Here is a 20,425-nt window from a genome sequence, read left to right as displayed (position 1 = left end):
CACAATGATAAAAATGATCAAACATCTTCAAAATTCACCTCCCCAAAAAGAATGTAGGAATGCCCAATAAGCACATAAAAATGTGCTCCACATAATTAGTCAGCTGCAAAATGCAAATTAAAACCAAAATAAGATACTATTTAACACCTACTAGAATGCTGGCAAGGAGGTGGAACAAATTTTATTTCACTCACACTGATTTAAGGCCCACTCAGAGAAATAGCAAGCTGTTTTTTGTTCTAAATTGGGGAGATGGAAATTTAATCTGATGGAAATCATTTGTCAGATTAAAGCACCAACTCACTTCAGTTTTCCACCTTCCCTCTGGCAGCATTTCTGAGGCCAAAGTGAGAGGATCCTCTCCTGGGTCCTGGCAGCTTTGATAATGAACTGTCCCCACACCTCTGCCTGGGTAAGCCAGCAGCTCTCCTTCCCACTGGCTTCCCTCTGTGAGATAACCCTGAGGGGCCTTCGGAAGAATGAGGAAGCTTTATTTGGTCATAATCATGGATTTGATGGATTTGGATGTGTTGCAATGAGCTCAGGCAGGTGAAGGCAGGGCATGAAAAATATTCATCTGTGTGCCAGATACTCTGATAGGGACTAAACATACATCCATTTGGTTTTATCACAAGTCTATGAGGTAGAGAGGTTTAAATGTTTTCCCTGAGATCACCCAGCTAGTAAGGGGCCAAGCTGAAATTTCAGCAGAGCTGAGGGAATGAGGGAAATATTTTTTTTTTCTTCAAAGAAAACCCCCTAATTTTCTTGAGAAATTATTTTGAGATATAATTCAGATACCATCATTGTTGATCTTTGAAAGTGTTCCAAGCAGTGATCTTTAATCACAAAGATGTACAGCCATCACCACTCTCTAATATCCAATCATTTTTGTTACCCAAAAAAAAGAAACCTCATGCCCATTAGCAGGCCTTCTTCATGGTCCCCATGCCCTAGCCCTTGGCAATCATTAATGTACATTCTCTTGCTATTCTCATGAGGATGTAAATTCCACCAGAAAATGTCAGACCTTATCTCAAGGTGTTCCTACTCCCTAGAGCCTGCAACATAGAAGGCATTCAATGAGTGCTTGTTGAATGAGTAAATGAATTGTTGACTAATATTAGTAGAGCAGTGAAATAGTCACCTCTTGAACACATACTACTTGGGAGGGTAAAGATATATCACAGTGATTTCTGGAACCTCTTTTTCCTAATTATCAACCCAGATTGAATTTTTATTTATGTATGATTTTTAAAATTTTTATTTGTTAATACTTTTTGGGGTATAATTTGCAAAGAAAAAATTGTGTGTAAATAAGGTATATAATATGGTATTTGATATAGGAATATTTTGTGTAATTATTTCCGCAATCAAGCTAGTTAGTATATTACCTCACACAGTTGCCATTTGTGTGTGTGTGTGTGTGTGTGTGTGTGTGAAGAAGGTAAAATGGGAAACTAATGAATCAAGATTTATTTAGTTTGTAACTTGATCCTAATCTACACATACTAGTAAATGGTGTCTCTACCATATCTTTCCTAATCAATGCCCCAATGCTCTTGATCTGAGGTAGATTGGATGTGGGCAGAACAAATACAGCATCATTCATTTTGGGCACCCAAGGTAACTTCTACCCTGCCCTTAATTTTCTTATAAGAAGATACAAGAAACTATCACTTTTTTTTTAATTAAAGACTGAGTCATGGAATGGAATATTATAAAAGTATGGTCTAATATAGAATTTATTTCAGTATTTTTTCATGGTAAGCTATATGGTCATCTTAAAATATTGTTTTAGATATTTTCAACCTTAATTAAAATATATTAACTATTATTATTCACTAATAAGTCATTAGAATTTTAAAATTAAATAATATTATTAAAACAGAGGAGATTTGGAATAGGATGCTATTATTTTCCAGATAAAGAGAAGAAATGTCACATTTGAGCATGGGTGAGAAGGTGCATTGAGTCAATGCTCATGAAGTTGAAGAATAAATGAAGCCCAGAACTACTGGCAGACTGTACACGCCTCAAGAAGTGGTTGTGAAGAACACTACAGCTCTTCTTGAAGAACAGAAGGTTTGCTTAACCTAACATCTGAAGAGTTCCACACTGACACGTTATGCACTGAAATTAAAAGCAAGACTCCTCTTATAGTATTAAAATTGGGAAAACATGTCTTTCTTAGTCTACTGAACCTAAAGGAAAACACTGTTACAACAATATTACTACCAGGCTGTGAAAGTGCATTGCCTTTTCATTCAAAGTGGGTTTCAAATTTTATTGGTTTTTTTTTTATTTGCACTCACTCTTGGAGTAGTGAGCCGCCTTGTGAAATATTTTTTTAGTAATATAATACCAAGTATGCATTTCTTAAAATACATTTGCTTAGAACTTCTAAATAATATTGATATCAAGTCAACTCTGGCCGCTATCATGGACACATCTCACCATCAATTTCCAGTGATAAAAGAAAATGACCGAAGATTTAAGACTAGAAAACTTAACACAAAAAGTCCTTGATACAAACCTGTATTCGGTAGAGCTTCTGTTTCCTGGACTTGGAAGAGTGTCCTTGGATAGTAAGTGTCCTGTAGGTACAGCCTGCCAGTCACCTGAGCTGGGCTCTCCAGGCATGACCCTGTGTGGGCTGTGTGCACTGTCCTATTGGAGTTGAACTTCGATTACCATTGGCATCACTGGGAGGAACTGATCCCCAAGCCAATAAGCTGTGAGAAACAGCTGTGACTGAAATGGGGGGACTGCTGTGCAGGAGCTTACCCTATAGAGTAGGACTTGCTTTAGTGGGGCTTTGGTGCTCATCGAGTCAACCTCCTGAGTGTGCCACTCATGGAGGTGGTAGGGTAGGATTGTAATAAATATATCATAGTCTAAAGTTGTGCACTGGGTGCACTGGTCTGGGGCTTCCCAGGTGGTATAATGTCAGCCACTGCCTCTGCCCTGATGGGGGCCATCCTGCACAATCTACACAGCTACCTCCAGATGGCTCCTATTTGTGTAAGGCTTGGAGGTGCCCAGGAGAGGCCAAACTATGAACCAGGGTGAGCCTGAGGCCACTTAGCAAGTGGTAGAGGGTATGCAGGGGCAAGATACTGCTCCTTTGAGAGATTTTAGGCAAGTTCCAAAGCGTAAGGCAAGAGAGGCCAGTTTTAGGAAAAAGCCACTGGAAAAAACTTGGATGAGCTTACAAGTTGGGTGAGGGTGGGGTCTCAGGGAATCACCAGAGTGGAATAAACAGTATGAGCCAGGTTTATGGAGACTCAGATATGGCACTTGGTGGCGGCTCTGTGTTTGTGGGATGTCTAAGCAAAGGTATGTGGGAGTGTGTATGTGCCTGTGTGTGTGTGTAAATGAGCTCTTTGTGCTTCTGGAAGAACACACGATTTTGAGTGTTGGTAATATCATCTGTTAAATAAACGTATTTGTATCATTTTCTGCATCCTTAACAACACTATGCTTCACACAATACTATCTTCCACAATTCTTTAACAAAACATCTTTGTGTGACTTATCATTTCAGCCAGTTTAAAATGATTGCCTCTGCCATTTTAAAAGATGAAATGCTATAAGAACTTACATGTACTTAAATATCTATTGAATTAAGATATAATTAATTTCTAAAAATGACTTTCTAAGGGGATTTGTTGATGGGATTTTAAGGTTTTAATTTTAACTTAAGTATTCAGCTGGGAAATAGTTTTCTCTGTTTCTGTAAGATTTTTTTATCCCATCATTGCAGTCATCTTTCACTCTTACACGGCTTTTGCACTCTTTTGTTGAAGTAATTTTAACCTGCAAATTTGGTTAATCAATATGTGTGGTGCCAGAAGCCAATTCCAGCATGTCATAATTACAAGAATTTCATCAAAAGGTTGATGGAACTTGGGGACTCAACAAAGGCTGAGTCACATAAGTTGTTACCTGTTGGGAATAGTTGAAGACATTTCCCCAAACCTGAAAAGGATGATTGTTTGCTGCCAGACAGCTCAGGGCATCATAGTCTACATGTTATTGCCTCCTGTTGGCCAAACACCTGAATAGCTGTAGAAGCATTGTATGGAAACCCTACCCTTTGAAGTGTACCTCCACCTTGCCTTAGGACATTTGTGTTAATAAAAAGCAAGGGGTCCTGAGAGAAGGAGAACTTAGCTTCTTTAGCTAAAGCTCCTCTGACCCCCAATGCCTTTCAAAATTATCTTTTGTCTTTGGACTCTTATTTAATTTACCAACAGCCTTCTCCAGATTCCAGAATACTTCTAGATGCTGGATCAAACCCCACTAGCATTAAATGTCACCCAACATCCAGTAGAGTGGCAAGGGCAATGATGAGGAGCATGAAGAGTGAGCAGAGACATGGGTAATCAAGAGGCAGAGGAGGGAGTGTTGGAAACTGAGCCCTGACAAAAACAAAGAAGTTAGCAGATAAGTGGAAGACGTGGGGCTTGGTTGAAAAGAAGACCATTATAGACAGATGTGGGAAATCATTCATATACCTGGAGATGAGGAAGAGCAATAACCATTAAAAGTGACATGACCTGGAGTATCTGAAGTTTAGGTTTTATTTATTTATTTATTTACTTACTTAAATATATTTTATTGATTTTTTACAGAGAGGAAGGGAGAGACATAGAGAATTAGAAACATCAATTAGAGAGATTCATCGATCAGCTGCCTCTTGCATACCCCCTACTGGGGATGTGCCCACAACCAAGGTACATGCCCTTGACCAGAATCGAACCTGGGACCTTTCAATTCGCAGGCCGATGCTCTATCCACAGAGCCAAACCGGTCTGGGCAGGTTTTATTTATTTTTATTGTTTAATCTTTATAGTTGAAAGTGTTACATATGTCCCTTTTTGTCCCCCATTGACTACTTCTAGCCCACCCCAGTTTTATAATGGGAGCAGTTGGCCAACATCCTAAGGAATCTTAGACGTGGTTCTAAGAATCAGAGGAAGGTGTTCAAGATTTTGGTGTGGCAGATGCAGCCACTGGTTTGTAAATATACAAGAACATATACAGAGTTTAATATGAAAAACACATTGGAAGGAAACCTAGCAAGATTGGAATCTGTATAGCTTTAAACAACGGAATAGGCCAAAGATGTCAAAGTGCATGTCTCCAGTCTAGCCTTTCTTCCACCAACAGTGAGTTACTCTCTCCTTTTGGATGTCTGGTGGACACCTCAAACCTAATATGCCCACAGTTTGACTCTTAAAGTTTCCCTATTCCCCCTCAATCTTTTCCATTTTAACTATGGCAACTGGAACCTTTTCTTTTTTTCTTTCCTTTTTTGCTGTAGCCAACAACTGGAGTCATCAGTAATTCATCTTTTTCACTAACATGACACATCCAATATATCAGAAACTCCTTTGTTCTTTACTTTCAAAGTACTTTCAGAATCTGATCACTTCTTACCACTTCCAAGCTACTACCTATGTTCTCATGCCTGAATGGTTACAGGAGTTTTCCAATGTGTCTCCCTGCCTCCTTCTTATCCACACTGCATCTATCTTCAGCATGGCACCAAAGAAGGTTATCCTAAAACATGAATGCCAAAATGTCACTCCTCCACAGTCGTTTCACAGTTGTGCTAGTTGGGTATTGAGAGGAGTTCTATCCAGTATCCCTGTGTGTCATAGTAAAATACAGAAATATTTAAAAATGAATATATATATGATTTTAAAATGTTTAAATTAACTTGAAACTTAAAGTCTGATATTAAAGATACATTCCCCACTGCCCTGAAGCATGTGTGCCCCAGAGATAAGGACTTCAACTGACACAGAGTGACTTGTGTCAAGATAAACACTTGACTGAGTGACTACTCTCCTTAGCCCCCTTGTCGTGTTTGAGATTAACATACGTGCATGAAGTAAATCATGATAGCCACCTGGGCTGCTGTGGGTGCGAACAAGCCTTAAATACGAACCCCTGCCAGCCAATGATGCTCGTCTTGTGGAGACATTACAAAGGCCCGTCCCTTTGTCGGTCTGACAAGCGACGCTGCTCCATGCTCCTCTTCCTGCCAGATGACAGAAGAAAGGCCAGGAATCCCCAACTGAGATGTGACTGAGCTCTTGGGAGAAGAACACCGGCCCCCAGACCAGATCAGCCCAGCTGCCGGACCACAGAAGACAACACCACAGACAACACACTAACTAAGCTAAATAGAACCTCAGGAATTTGTGTGAGTAATAAAAAGCTGTGTGATTTGCAACTGCATATGTTTCATGTGGAGTAATTCTTCTGACAGTTAATTGAATTAATTTGCGTACACTTAAACTTAAAATTAAAACCTCTGGTCTTTGTTGCTCGTAAGCCTGCCCTTGGACCGGCTTGCTCAAGAGCAGTCTCTTTACTAGCAACTACTTGAATATCCCCCACCTGCACGGTTAAAGTTTATCTCATGGGATGCCTTAGATAAACACCTCGGATCCTGTCCGAGATCTACTTGGTACACTGTTTCTCTAGGAGTAAGAGGTGATGAAGTCCCTTTAAGAACAAAGAAAGATATATTGGATTTGCGAGTGATGGAGTGATGGATGAGGGGGAGGAGAGTTGGAGGATTCCATGAGAGACCGGAAGGTCCAGGTTAATTAGCATATATTACCTATTTCATCTCATGCAATCCTGTCATTGCTCATTAACCTCCAGGTACAGGGAACTGAAATTTTCTATTGCAAAAGTTCCCTCCAGAGTCAAGATTTTGGCCAGGACTTTCCCTGAACAACTTAGACTATTCTACCTTAGTTAGGTGCCAGCCTACGCTTCTTCATCATATTGTTTTTCTTTACTACCTTCACATTTCTAAAAATTTGAAATCACTCATTTTCTATTCCTGTCTTTTACATAAACAATACCATGATAAAAAAGAAAACGCATTATGATTATACAAAAAATACAAATTAATTTTAGACCCTGAAAATTAAAAGTAAATAAGTAGAAGTTAATCAAAGCTGATAAAAATAGAAAAATAAAAATTTTAACTGATACTATATGAATCAAAAATAAATTCAAGGTCTTTTTTTTTTTTTTAAGTAAACTTTAATTCATTAAATAGAGTGTTGACTACTTGATTCCAAGAAAATGAAACGAAATACCTTCAGAAAATAAGAAATAAGAACGGAGATGAAACAGCAGCTGGTGTGGAGAGTGAATATCACTGTCAAATAAAATGTAGAACTTTGTATTGTAAAATTTGGAAATCCCAATGAAAAAGTTTCATTTTTGCTCAGAAGGTATATACTTCTCAAGTTGTCTCCATAACAAGTAGAAAAGCTGAATAAAGAAATAATTATGAAAGAAGGTGTAAATATTTTCAAAGACATTTTCTTAAAAATGCTCCAGGGAACTCCCAAGCAAAACAAAGAAATAAATACAATTGATTTGGTCTTGGTCTTTTTTTTTTTTTTTTTCCCCTCAATTGCTCATTGAAATGAATAATGGGATCTAAAAATAGCCAGAAACCTGCATCAGTACTATAATCCTATAAATAATTCTCTTCATGTCCTTAAAACTTTTATTTTAAAAAAATATAGTGAAGAGGGAATGTGAATAAATGAAGAGTTTCCAGAAAATAAGCAACTATAATAAGAACTGGGAGCTGACAACTAGACTGGTGTATATGATGGATAGCTGTTCTATGCCTGGAATTAACCCTAGAGGGAGGGGTGAGGCACTGGGAAGTGGTAGGTGAATGTTTTGATGGCTTTGACTGTTCTGAGAAGAGGTCTTAGAGCTGGAGTCATATTGACAATGAGTTTGCAGTGGGACTTCTTCAACAATTCTAATTGGCGTGGGCAGCCTTATTCCTACCTCGCCTTAAGGCAAAGCATCTTCTTTTCTTGCTGCTGATGAGGTCAGTCATACCAGGCAGATGGTAAAGGCATATTGATTTCTGGCAGATCCACCAAACAGACAAAAACAATAAAAATAAAAATACTTGAACAAAAAGTTGAAGGTCTGTATTCTAACTTGCCTTGCTTCCTCAATCCACCTTCATTCCCAGACTTCACAATCGGCTAATTGAAATATTTGGAAAGGGCATTACATTTTATCACAACCTTTTCCCTACATTATTCTTTAAGATTTAGATATAAGAACTTTGTTTGTGAGAAATCATTTGGTTGTTAGTATTGGAAACACAAAGATAAATATTTTTTTATATAAAGGTTTTTACATTGCTTTTTAGAGAGAGTGTAAGAGAGAGGGGAAGGGAGAGAGAAACATCAATATGAGAGTGAAACATGAATAGACTGCTTCTTGCATGCCCCTTACCTGGGATCAAGTCCACAAACTGGGCACGTCCCCTGACTGAGAATTGAACTGGCAACCCTTCAGTGCACGGGACGATGATGCCCAACCAACTGAGCCACACTGTCCAGGACTATAGGGATCAATATCTTAATGAAAAAATTGGTTTTCATACCAATTTGTGGGTAGGGTGGGGTGGAGATGGTGGGAGCTCAAATAATAGTACTGAAGCAGGAATTTTGGGTGAACATAGGCAGGCTCTTTAAGAACTTGCACAAGGGGCCAGAAACACTCCATATTTGGGAGACAAAGAAGGTAAAAACATATAAATACGGAAAATTCCTGCAGGTTGGGGCCAAGAATTTGAGAGATATTTTCCTCTGGACCCACGCGAAATAAATGTAACTCCATCTCTCTGGTATCGCTTTGTTCTTCAGTTTTCTGTAACCATTCAGTGATCACCGGAGCAGGGACCCAACTCAGCTCCTCTGTGAAGAGGTTGGGGTAATTTAGAAGGCACCATGGGAACCAGAAAGTTCAACCTTTTCAGCACTTAGACACATTCATAATGCAGGAACCAACTTGGAGAAGAGAAGATAAATGGTTAGAAACTGGAAAGATTAGTAATTTTACCTAAAGGTCCAGTAATTATAAATCACACTATATTTACAGATTGGACTAAAATCAGTGATTTTATGTCTTTGTTACTAGCAGTTACAGGCTCAGGAATACATTCAGATTTATAGCAGAATACAAAGAAACTGTATTTTCTATACTCAGCATTATTATAACAAGAAAATGTTTGTCTTTTTGTTCATCTATGAAACTAAAATAGTTATTAAAAAAAGCATAGCATGAAATTAATAAATATTGCATGAAAATGAGACCATTTTGTCAAATCATAATTGACAAACCATTTTAAATGATAATTGCTTCAGGACATAGTAGGTTGAATAGCTAAGAACAGCAAAGGTAGTAAAGAAAACAAATACATTTCTCAGAATTCTAAGAAAAGGATGAGAAAAATAAAAATTAAAGAAAAATAAAAACATGGATCTGAGTCAGATCATAGAGTATGAAAAATTTATTCAAGAATATGAAAGAGTGCTCAAATATTAGGAGAAGTTGATAACAATAGACACAGAGGTGTTTAAAGTATAAGTGTATTCAAATCTATGCTAATAAGTGTTAATCTCAGGAAAATGAATAATTCCCAGCAATATATTAATTATGTAAATTAACCCAAGAAAGTTGAAAAATTGAATAGATCAATGAAAAGAAGATAATTTCAGACTCTCAAAAATATGTCTGCTTTAGGCAGGTTTTACAGGTAAATGCTTTCAAACATTCAAGCAACAAATTATTTATGTGCCACACAGATTTTTCCCAATCATAACAAAAAACAGGTAAAGCTTGCAAGTACATTTTTGAAACCAGCTAAATTATTGTACCTGAATCAAAAAAGACAGCATAAAAGATAAAGCTTTACTCTATTCTCACTTACGACTTTAAATGGAGAAACTTTAAATAAAAACTAGCAAAATGCAATTGGTAGTACATTTTAAAAATAAGGTTCCAAACTCCAGTTTAGTAGGACATCCCAGGAATAAAGATGTGTTTAATGTTAGAGATGTATTGATTTAATATGTGATTTCACTTGCTCAACTTAGAATTACTTATAAATATTCTGAAATAAATTTTATAGTATTACACATACAATCAATAATCATACCTAATAATAGAGTAATATGCAAAATAACCATCACTCTGCTACACCCATGAGCCACACCCACAAGCCAATCAGAGTGAGTATGCAAATTAATCCAACAAAGATGGCGGTTAAATTGCATACACAGAAGGAAGGAGGAGTGAAGACTGAAGACAGCATAGAAGGAAGAGGGAGGGAAAGTGGAAAGCAAGGTGGCTGAGGCTGTTGGAGGGAAAGCACTGGCAGCGCATGTGGGATGGGTGGGGTGAGGAGTGCAGTGGTGACATGCATGGCCATGGAGGCAGTGGCAGTGGAAGGCAGCAGGGGCAGCAGGGGCAGGGGGTGCCGCGGGTCAGGTGGGCAGGGTGGGGTGTGCAGCAGCAGCATGCACAGCCCCAGAGGCAGTAGCAGTGGGCCTGGCGGGTTGGGCCTAGTGAGTAGGTGGGCAGTGGTGGTGGCAACATTCCTGTCCATGGAGACATGGCGGCTGTGGCCTCACCCTGCAGCAGCAGGAGAGGTGGTGGGAAGGGAGCCCGCTGGAAGTCTTGCAAGAATATTCCTGCAACAGGTCACTAGTCTATAATAATCCATAATTTTAAAAAGTTCATTTCTAAGCAATGTGACCCAAACAAGATTGCTACATGCAATGAAATTACAAGAAAAACAAACAAACAAACAAACAAAAAACAAAAACAAAAACAAAAACTCTAGGAGTTCAGGATTTCAAACTTTGAAGTTAAAGGTATGCAATTGAAATCACAGACATATTGCACCAATCCTGGTTTTGGCACTGCTGTATTCCTGTCTTTAGGTTATTACTGACTCCCAGAAGACCAAATGCAGCCTGATCTCTTTTTTGGCACTAGAGTGTGGAATCACTGTTATTTGTGACAATGTTAAAATAACTAGGAATTTTTGTTTTAAAATGTATAAGCTTTGTTGAAAGATATTTATAGTATTACTAGAGGCTTGGTGCATGGAGAGTGAGGATCCCTCAGTCCAGCCTGCACCCTCTCCAATCCAGGACTCCTCAGGGGATGTCCTCAGGAATCAGGCCTAATCTGGCAGTCAGACATCCCTCTCACAATCTGGGACCGCTCCTAACCGCTTACTTGTCTGCTAGCCTTATTCCCCTAACTGCTTTCCCCTGCTGGCCTGATCATCCCTAACTGCCTCAGCCTTGGCCCCGCCTCCACTGCTTTGTCTGGAAGGATGTTTGGAAGGTTACCCAGAAGATGTCTGGTCTAATTAGCATATTACCCTTTTATTAGTATAGATGTTGATGAATTCAAGGAATAGGTTTGAGTGTCATGTGGATTTTTCATTATTATTATTGTGGTTGTTATGCACAGGTTTTCTGACCTTGGTCAAGAACTAAAGGACTATATTTGGGCTTAAAAATAATTTAGCTGAAATGGCAATAAACTTTCAAAACAAGCTACACTGCTAGGAGAAAATAAAAATCCTTAGAGTACTAGTTAACTCAAGTTTATTTTGGAATAAGTCTAGGTAAGGACAATACACCTGTGTATAACTTCTAAGCATCTCATAGTGCTTTAAATTTTATGCTGAATGTTAGCATGGATTGCCTCTACTGAGCAACACAAGAACACAATGGTTAGTCAGGATAGGATGAGAAAATTAGACATGAAAAAATGAAGTGATTACTGTGAGATTACTCACTAAGTGCCAGAAGAGAAACTGGAACCATGTCTTCTGAGCCCTTGTCTAGTTCTGAGAAACAACTCAAGATAGGACGTCCACACCATCTCACTACATTCCAGGAATCAGGGAGTCAACCCTGCACTGGTACAGAACATAGGTTGTCATTCAGTGTGGTGGAGAGTAACACCCTTACTTTTCCTCTTGTTTCAATCACTATGACTTTTTTTTATAACACAGTGTACAATCTCTTTCATTTCTCTCAACTGCATTCAATCTGGAATAGACTCCTGTCTGCCATATTGGCTGTGGCCATACATCTCTGTCCCTTTGGAATTCAACTACCAATAACCCATAAATTATATGCAGGTAAAAACAAGAGCATATTGACTTTCACACAGAAAATGAGTAATTTCTGATGTTGTGATTAGAATTGTTATCTCCCCCCAAATGTTTAACTCTTAATTAGCCCATGAATGTGACCTTATTTGGGAAAGGAGACTAGATGTAATCTAGTTAAAATGAGGTCATGCTAGAGGAAGGTGAGCTCTTAATTCAGGATGACTGGTGTCCCTATATGTAGAGATAGAAAGATAGAAGCATACATTGAGAATACCATGTTATGTGTTGGTACGGGCAGAAATTGGAGTGATAAATGTACAAACCAAGGAACTTCACAGACTGCTAGCAACCACATGAAGTGAAGAGTAAAGCATTGAACAGACTGTCCCCTTGGGGTCTTAGAAGAGAGCATGGCCCTGCTGATACCTTGATGTTGGAGTTCTAGCTTCTATAGCTGAGAGAGTAAACTTCTGTTGTTTAGTGTACCCAGTGTGTAGAAATGTGTTATGGCAGTCCTAGGAAATTAACACCCATGGTGTTGAACAGTCCACACCTCCCACTTTATGATTGGGTTTCCTCAGCTTGTCACAGAATTTCAGTACTATCTTCTCACAAACTTAGCTTTCTAGGGACTCAGGCCTTTCTCAGTGTGGTCCTCCATGGAAACTGACTCTCTAACCTTAGCTTGACCCACAATAACCCTTACCCGTGGCAGAAATTACATTTCTAGTGATCAGCAATTTCAGCGTCCCATGAAAATAGTTTCCTACAAGATGTGGGTAACCCAAGAGGTATTAATATCATTTTTCATCCAGGGAATGGAATTATCCACTACAGAAAATACCAAGACAGTCTGAGGAGACCTCATTCTTTGTAAGAGAGTTTTCCTTTATCCTTAAAAGCAATGAGTTGATTATTAAATCCTTCCAGGTTGGTAAATATCTTTAGGCCAGAAGTTTGAATGAGGATGGGAAGGGGGTTTGTTCCAATGGGGGATTGTGGAAGGGGTCATATATTTCATTTCCTAGAGGTGATTTTTGCTTCCAAGACTAAAACAAAGCAAAAGTGAGATCAACAACCTCTTACTTTTCATTTACCCCAAATTTAATTGTATTTGCTTGTTATAGTAATAGTAATAAGGATAAATACAATATTGAATAAGTATTAAAGTTTGGAATTGAAGTGTGATATCTGAAAGTATGGAATATAATGTAAACAAACTGATAAGCACCCTTGAGTGGCCAGTATGTAGAAAATAAAGTGATCTGTACCCCATATGTAAGACCAGATAGCAAGGCTCCTGGGACCCGCTGATAAGACACACTGAGGACACATCTGAGCACTGAAGACACATAAAAAGAGCAAGCTCCACAGGAGATCAGAGACATTCCTTCTGCTCCTCCACAGAGGGTCACTCTCCATTTCCCCTGCCTGTACCAGTCAAAGCTCTGCCCAAGCCCTGAACCCTGAGCCTCGGACCGTGAGCAGTTGTGAGAGAGGCCTCAACTCAAGTCGAGCTGCAGCTGCAAAGTCCTCCGTGAACTGTGTGAGTATCTGTCAGTGTGGATCCCTGGGTGGCCTGCCTAGATTCTGGAACCCACCAGGACTCTGGTAAATAAACCATCAGTGATTCATGCTTTGCGTGTTTATCTCCTGTGTAATTTATGCTCGGTGGAATTATTAATTAAATACCTTGGGTCATACGTGTCAGATTTCTGGCTGAAGCACCATAGGTCACCTGTGCATATGCCACTTATGGAATTATTGGGACACCTCTTCCCTTTCCATTTAAGTTTGAGTAGGGTTTGGAGGAGCTATTTTAACAATGGCAATTTTTACTGAGAGAGGTAAAAAAACAGACAGACATAGGACATTGAACAGAAGAATTAGACACATAGATTATAAAAATTATGAATCACATAGTCATTGCTTAATGAAATTTTAGGGCATAAATGGATGCAGGAATAAAGAAGCAAATAAATAAATATACATAGAATTGCCTGGTCTTTCCAGTCCCTTGCTTTTTTTTTTTTCTGTTGTGTTTTTCTTTTCTCTTTTGTTTTTGTTTCAATATCATCCCACCTACATGCTAAGTCCAAATCCTTAGGTTGTGATTCAGGCCTCAGATGACCTGGCTGACCTCTCAGCTCCATCTTCTACCTGGCAAGTCACACTTCTGTGACTCTAAACTACAGGCATCTGTGGTCTCCTCCCAGAGACTTGCATTCTGCATGCATCTGTTATTTCCAAAAATGTCTGTCTTCATCCCACTGACTTCTATTGATCCTTCAGGATTCACCTCAGGGAACATCAACTCCTGAAAGCTTGCTTGCATTTTAGCTTCCAATCTCTGCTGTGTATAGCAGAGAAGAAGAAAAGGAAGATTGCAGTGTGGATTCTATTGCACCTTTCAGAAGATCACGTTTACTATCAATGAACATGGACACTTTTCCTTACACTCATCAACATGGATTTCTTTGAAAATTTCTACACTTGTATTTTTCCATTTGTTTTCTTTTACAGGGTCCACCTGTAATTTACATGAACTAATTTCCATGAACTCATAGGAGTTATTCATATCTTAGATATATTTCCACCTAATGTTTCAAGTATGTTGCAAATATTTTTAAAGTTTCTAGTTTATTATTTCATTTCTCTATACAATTTTTGTGCATTAATTTTATTTTTTGTGATAGTGTTTGTTATGCATCATATCATCTCTATTTACCCAAGAATACTACAATTTAACTTGTTAGTATTATTTTTTTAATTAATTTATTGTGATGACATTGGTTAATCAAATTATATAGGTCTCAAGTGCACAGTTTTATGATACATCCCACCACTCAAAATGAAATCAAATCTTGTTCCATCATCATATTTGACCCCCTTTATCCTTTACTACCACCACTTCATTTCCTCTGCTAAACACCATACTGTTGTCTGAGCCTATGAGCTTTATTCATTTTTTATTTGTTCACTTGTTGCTTTCAGCTTTACTAGTATATCCCACTGGAAAATTTTAATATGGTGAAATCTATGGATATTTTCTTTCACAGTATAGTTTTTTTAAAAAAACTTTAAAATTATTTAATTTTATTTTGTCATTTGCATTAGCATGTTACTCCATTTTACATTCATGCTGGTATATGGTTTGGAGGACATGATGATCATATATAAGAATTTTAACAATTTCACAGGCCTCACTTCACCAGATGGGATAAAATGTCAGGGTTAAAAGCTGTTCCATCATAAAAACTTTGTTTCTATTCTTTCGATACCTAAAAAAATAGCAGACAATGTTGAAATGAGCAATCCCAGATGTCTCAGCAGCTTGTACCATTTTCATATATATATATTTATATTTTTTTTACTATTTTCATATAATTTGATTCCACCACTCTATGTAGTCAACATTAATGCTATGTGAGATTCGCCTCTTTGATGTCATGGTGCAATGTCCATGAACAAATGTCATAAAATATCTATTCTTCAAATGGGAGCCCATGGACCCTGGTTAACCAGTCTCTATCTCATTCAGAAATGTTGCTGACCTTATAGATTCATGGGCCCAGTAAAGAATTATTGAATCAGAAGTTTTGCAATTTGAGATCTAGCCCTAAGCAGACTCAAATACCAAGGCTCTCTGACCCTCACTCTGATTTTAGTGAGAAAGAAATCGTTTTTGCTTTGATTATATTTCTGAAAATCTAGCAATTATTCTGCCTTAAACCTTAAAGAACATGTGTCAGGGTTTGACTCCTGCATGCATCCTGGCATTTTGTCTCAACCACAGCACTAATTAGAGTAGAGATAGCTTCCCCAACCAGCTAGTGCTTCAGATAGCATAAATGGTTCCAATGCCACTACTATAAAACCCTACCAAGCACTATACATTCTTCTTTCACTGCTTTGAAGAAAATACCATATGAGGTGTTCCACAGAGTTTTGAGAGACAACAGTATTATTGAAGGGACTCATTCTTGCTTGGAGATATATATATATAATTTCGGAGAAGTAGGTAGAGGGAAATAGAGAAAGAAACATCAATGATAAGAGAGAATCATTGATTGGCTGCCTCCTGCATGATCCCTAGAGGGGATTGAGCCACAATGATCTGGGCATGTGCACTGACTTAGAATCAACCCATGACCTCCTCATTCACAGGTCAACACTCAACCATTGAGCAACACCAGCTGGGCTTGTGGGTTATTTTTTAGATGTGCCAATGATCTTCTGTGAATCAGGTGTCAGGAGGTCATGCAGAAGCCAAGGACTGAGAGAGAGCAGAATGCATCTGTAAGCAGTTGGGACTGGAGACCAGCCTTGTTTCTCTGGAGTATCTCAGATCCTCTGGGAAGGCAAGCAACCACCCAACCTCACTCATATCGTCATGTTCCCAGTGACACTTCTTTGTTCTCCCAAGTTACTGTTAAGGAGACTACATCCCTGTTCATTAATATCACTCACAGAAATCCCAAAGTATTTCCCAATGATTCAAAAACTTTTACCCCAAAACTAACACATTTAAAAAAAAAGAACACAAAGCATTTTATAATGTAATAAATAATATTTGTATGTAATTTTATAGTTTACCAAGAGCTTCCATATGTCACTTTGTTTAGTTCTCACTCTGACCTGTTGACGTCATTATTGCTCTCATCTATTTCCATATTACATAAAGAAGCTGAAATTAAAAATATTCATGTACTCTCTCAGGTCAATGAGGTGACCTGGGATCGGATAGTGTATCTCCTGCTTCAAAGCCTTTGCTCTGTGCAATGTCCCTGCATTCCCTGTCCTTTCTACTACAACTTAGTACTCACCAGTTATTCAATGATGGAAGGGTTATTCTTAATTATTTTTTATAATAGGTGAAAGGCTGTAGTATTCCTGTGAAGGTGTGAATGGTAGAAATGCAGGGTAAAAAGGGTTATTGTAGGGATGGAGAGCAAAATGCGGTACAAACAATCCTTGAGCAGACAGCTGCCACCTTCAGCGGAGGCAGAGCCATCACTGTGATGTCAGAGCTGCTCAGTGGAAATAGCGGTAATCAAAACCAACACACAAAAATCATCATTCACAAACACAATGCTGTTGGAGTTAAAAAGGAGAGCATTGTGCCTACCAAACAGCCAACCAATCAGAGGCCGCGATGGAGTGAGAGCGTTCAATTCGAGGATGAGTCACAGAATGTTTTGATATTTGTTTCTTGTTTTAAAGAAAGACATAATTAATTTCTTTAGGTTTGTTTGTTTATGTAAACTTTTCCCTACAATATTAACTTTATTATTATTTTAAAATTGGAAAGTGCAATCCATCATCACATATGTTAATTTTCAATTTGGGACCTAAAATCTAATGTATTTTTTATTGATTTCAGAGGAGAAAGAGAGAAAGAGAATTAGAAACATCAATGATGAGAGAATCACTGATCAGCTACCTCCTGTATGCCCCCGATTGGGGCGTAAGCCTGCAACCCCTGCATGTGCCCTGACCATACCCCAACCTGGGACCCTTCAGTCCACAGGCCAACACTCTATCCACAGAGCCCAAGGGCAAGATCTCTATTTAAATGGACCTACCAGTCATAAAGTTTCAATTAAATTGTATATATTTAACATAAAGTCAATATGTTAATGTCTATGAGATGTTTCATGTCTTTGATTTATCTTAATAATGTAGTTCTTAAAGGTTTACAAAAATCTCTGCAAATCAGAAGTTCTGTTGGATAAAAAAAAAAAAAAGAAAGAAAGAAAATCCTGTGTAAAGATTTTATATATTGGGTCGGCAAGTAAGTAATTGCGGGTTTCACACATATATGGCTTCAGTTGAATTTTTAGGTTTGCAGACATAGTACAAATGTAAAACACATTTTGTTATTTGATAGTTGGCTATTCAGCTGTTAATCAGTAAAAAAAGTTTTTTGATCTGTTTTGTAGTTTTCATTTGGCGTTCATTGAAAAATGGAAAATCAAAAGGAACATTTTCGTCATATTTTGCTTTTTTATTTCCACAAAGGGAAAAACGCATCGCAAGCTCATAAAAAATTATGTGCTGTTTATGGTGACGAAGCCTTAAAAGAACGGCAGTGTCAAAATTGGTTTGCCAAATTTCGTTCTGGTGATTTTTCACTCAAAGATGAAAAACGCTCTGGTCGTCCAGTTGAAGTTGATGACGCCCTAATCAAAGCAATAATCAATTCGGACTGTCACAGTACAACACGTGAGATTGCAGAGAAGCTTCATGTATCACATACATGCATTGAAAATCACTTAAAACAACTTGGCTATGTTCAAAAACTCGATACATGGGTTCCTCACGAACTGAAAGAATCACAGTTAACGCAACGCATTAGCAGCTGCGATTTGCTAAAGAAACGTAATGAAAATGATCCATTTTTAAAACGACTGATAACTGGCGATGAAAAATGGGTTGTTTACAACAATATCAAGCGGAAAAGATCGTGGAGCAGGCCAGGTGAACCAACTCAAACAACATCAAAAGCTGATATTCATCAAAAGAAGGTTTTGTTATCAGTTTGGTGGGATTACAAAGGAATTGTCTACTTTGAACTCTTACCACCCAACCGAACGATCAATTCTGATGTCTACATTGAACAACTAACGAAATTAAACAATGCAGTTGAAGAAAAGCGGCCCGAATTGACAAATCGAAAAGGTGTTGTATTCCATCATGACAATGCAAGGCCACACACATCTTTGGTCACTCGGCAAAAATTAATGGAGCTTGGTTGGGATGTTTTGCCACATCCACCATATAGTCCTGACCTTGCACCATCTGATTACTTTTTGTTTTGATCTTTACAAAACTCCTTGAATGGTAAAAATTTCAATAATGATGATGATGTCAAATCGTACCTGATTCAGTTTTTTGCTAATAAAAACCAGAAGTTTTTTGAACGTGGGATTATGATGCTGCCTGAAAGATGGCAAAAGGTCATTGATCAAAATGGGCAATACATTACAGAATAAAGTTATTTAGTTCCATAAAAAAATTGTCTTTGATTTTCTTTAAAAAATCCGCAATTACTTATTTGCCGACCCTATATATATATATATATATATATATATATATATATATATATATATATATATATATATATATATATATACACACACACACACACACACACATATATATATATATATTTGAGGCTCAGCGCATGAAAATTTGTGCACTTGAAGAGTCCCTCAGCCTGGCCTGCACCCTCTCACAATCCAGAACCCCTTGGGTAGGATCCCTAGGCCTGGCCTGAGATTAGGGCCTATCAGGGCTTTCCTTCCCTGGGCTGCAAGCAGCTGGCCCCACCCCTGTGGCTGTGACTGCTTGCCATCTGTGCAGCACTGCTCCCCTTCCCCTGCCACTGGTGGCCTCCCTCTGCAGGAGAAAGGGTGGGATGCCTTGGTTGGCCTGGGCCTCCCTCTTTCTTTGCTAGAGGGTGGGGACAGCCCTGCAAAGGGCCATCTACCTACCTGATCACTCTAACCACTCTGCCTGCCTGCCTGATTGCCCCTAACCACTTGCTTGGGGAAGGGGCCAGCTGGCCCTGCCCCCTGGGTCAAACTCCTGGTCAAACTCCTGGTTGAGGGGACAATTTGCATATTAGCCTTTTATTGTATACACATCTAACTTTAAAATATTGTTATATTCTTAAATTTTTTAATTAATTAAATTTATTGGGGTGATATTGGTTTTATAATATTATATAGATTTCAAGTGTACATTTCCATGACACATGATCTATACATTGCATTTTGTGTCCAACCAGACAAAACCAAATCATCTTCCATCATCATATATTTTCCCCCCTTTAATGTTTCCTGAATTTATCTAGCTATTGTAATTTAATCAGAACTAAATGTGATCATCACTTAATTAAAATTGATACAAGGAGACACTCATCTGAAAAAAAAAGTATATTAGTCAATATGTAAAAAGCTCTTAGACAAATGCCTATTGTGTAGAAAGTGGCATATATGTGTAGCTACTATTTGTGTTGATGCTATTCTTATTAGTAGTATAATTTTTAGCTATTGTTGTTTTTATTTCCCTATACACAAAGCTCTAGCTACTATAGTCTGTCATTTTATTTATTTATTTTTAATAAATCTTGTATCGATTTAAGGTATACAATGTGATATTTTGAAAGACATAAACAGGCTTAGCTAATTTGGGTCAGCGGATAGAATGTTGGCCTGTGAACTGAAGGGTCCTGGATTCACTTCCCTTCAAGGGCACATGCCTGAGCTGTGGGCTCAATCCCCAGTGGGGGGCATCCAGGAGCAGCCAATCAATGATTCTCTCTCATCATTGATGTTTTGCTCTCTCCCTCTCCCTCTCCCTTCCTTTCTGAAATCACTAAAAATATATTTTCAAAAAGAAATACAGTAAAATGATTATTATCAC

This window comes from Pipistrellus hanaki (genome assembly GCF_964339955.1).
Source record: "Pipistrellus hanaki genome assembly, chromosome: 1".
Classification (NCBI taxonomy): Eukaryota; Metazoa; Chordata; class Mammalia; order Chiroptera; family Vespertilionidae; genus Pipistrellus; species Pipistrellus hanaki.
The sequence above is the reverse complement of the archived record's forward strand: the minus strand, read 5'-3'. Positions refer to the sequence as shown.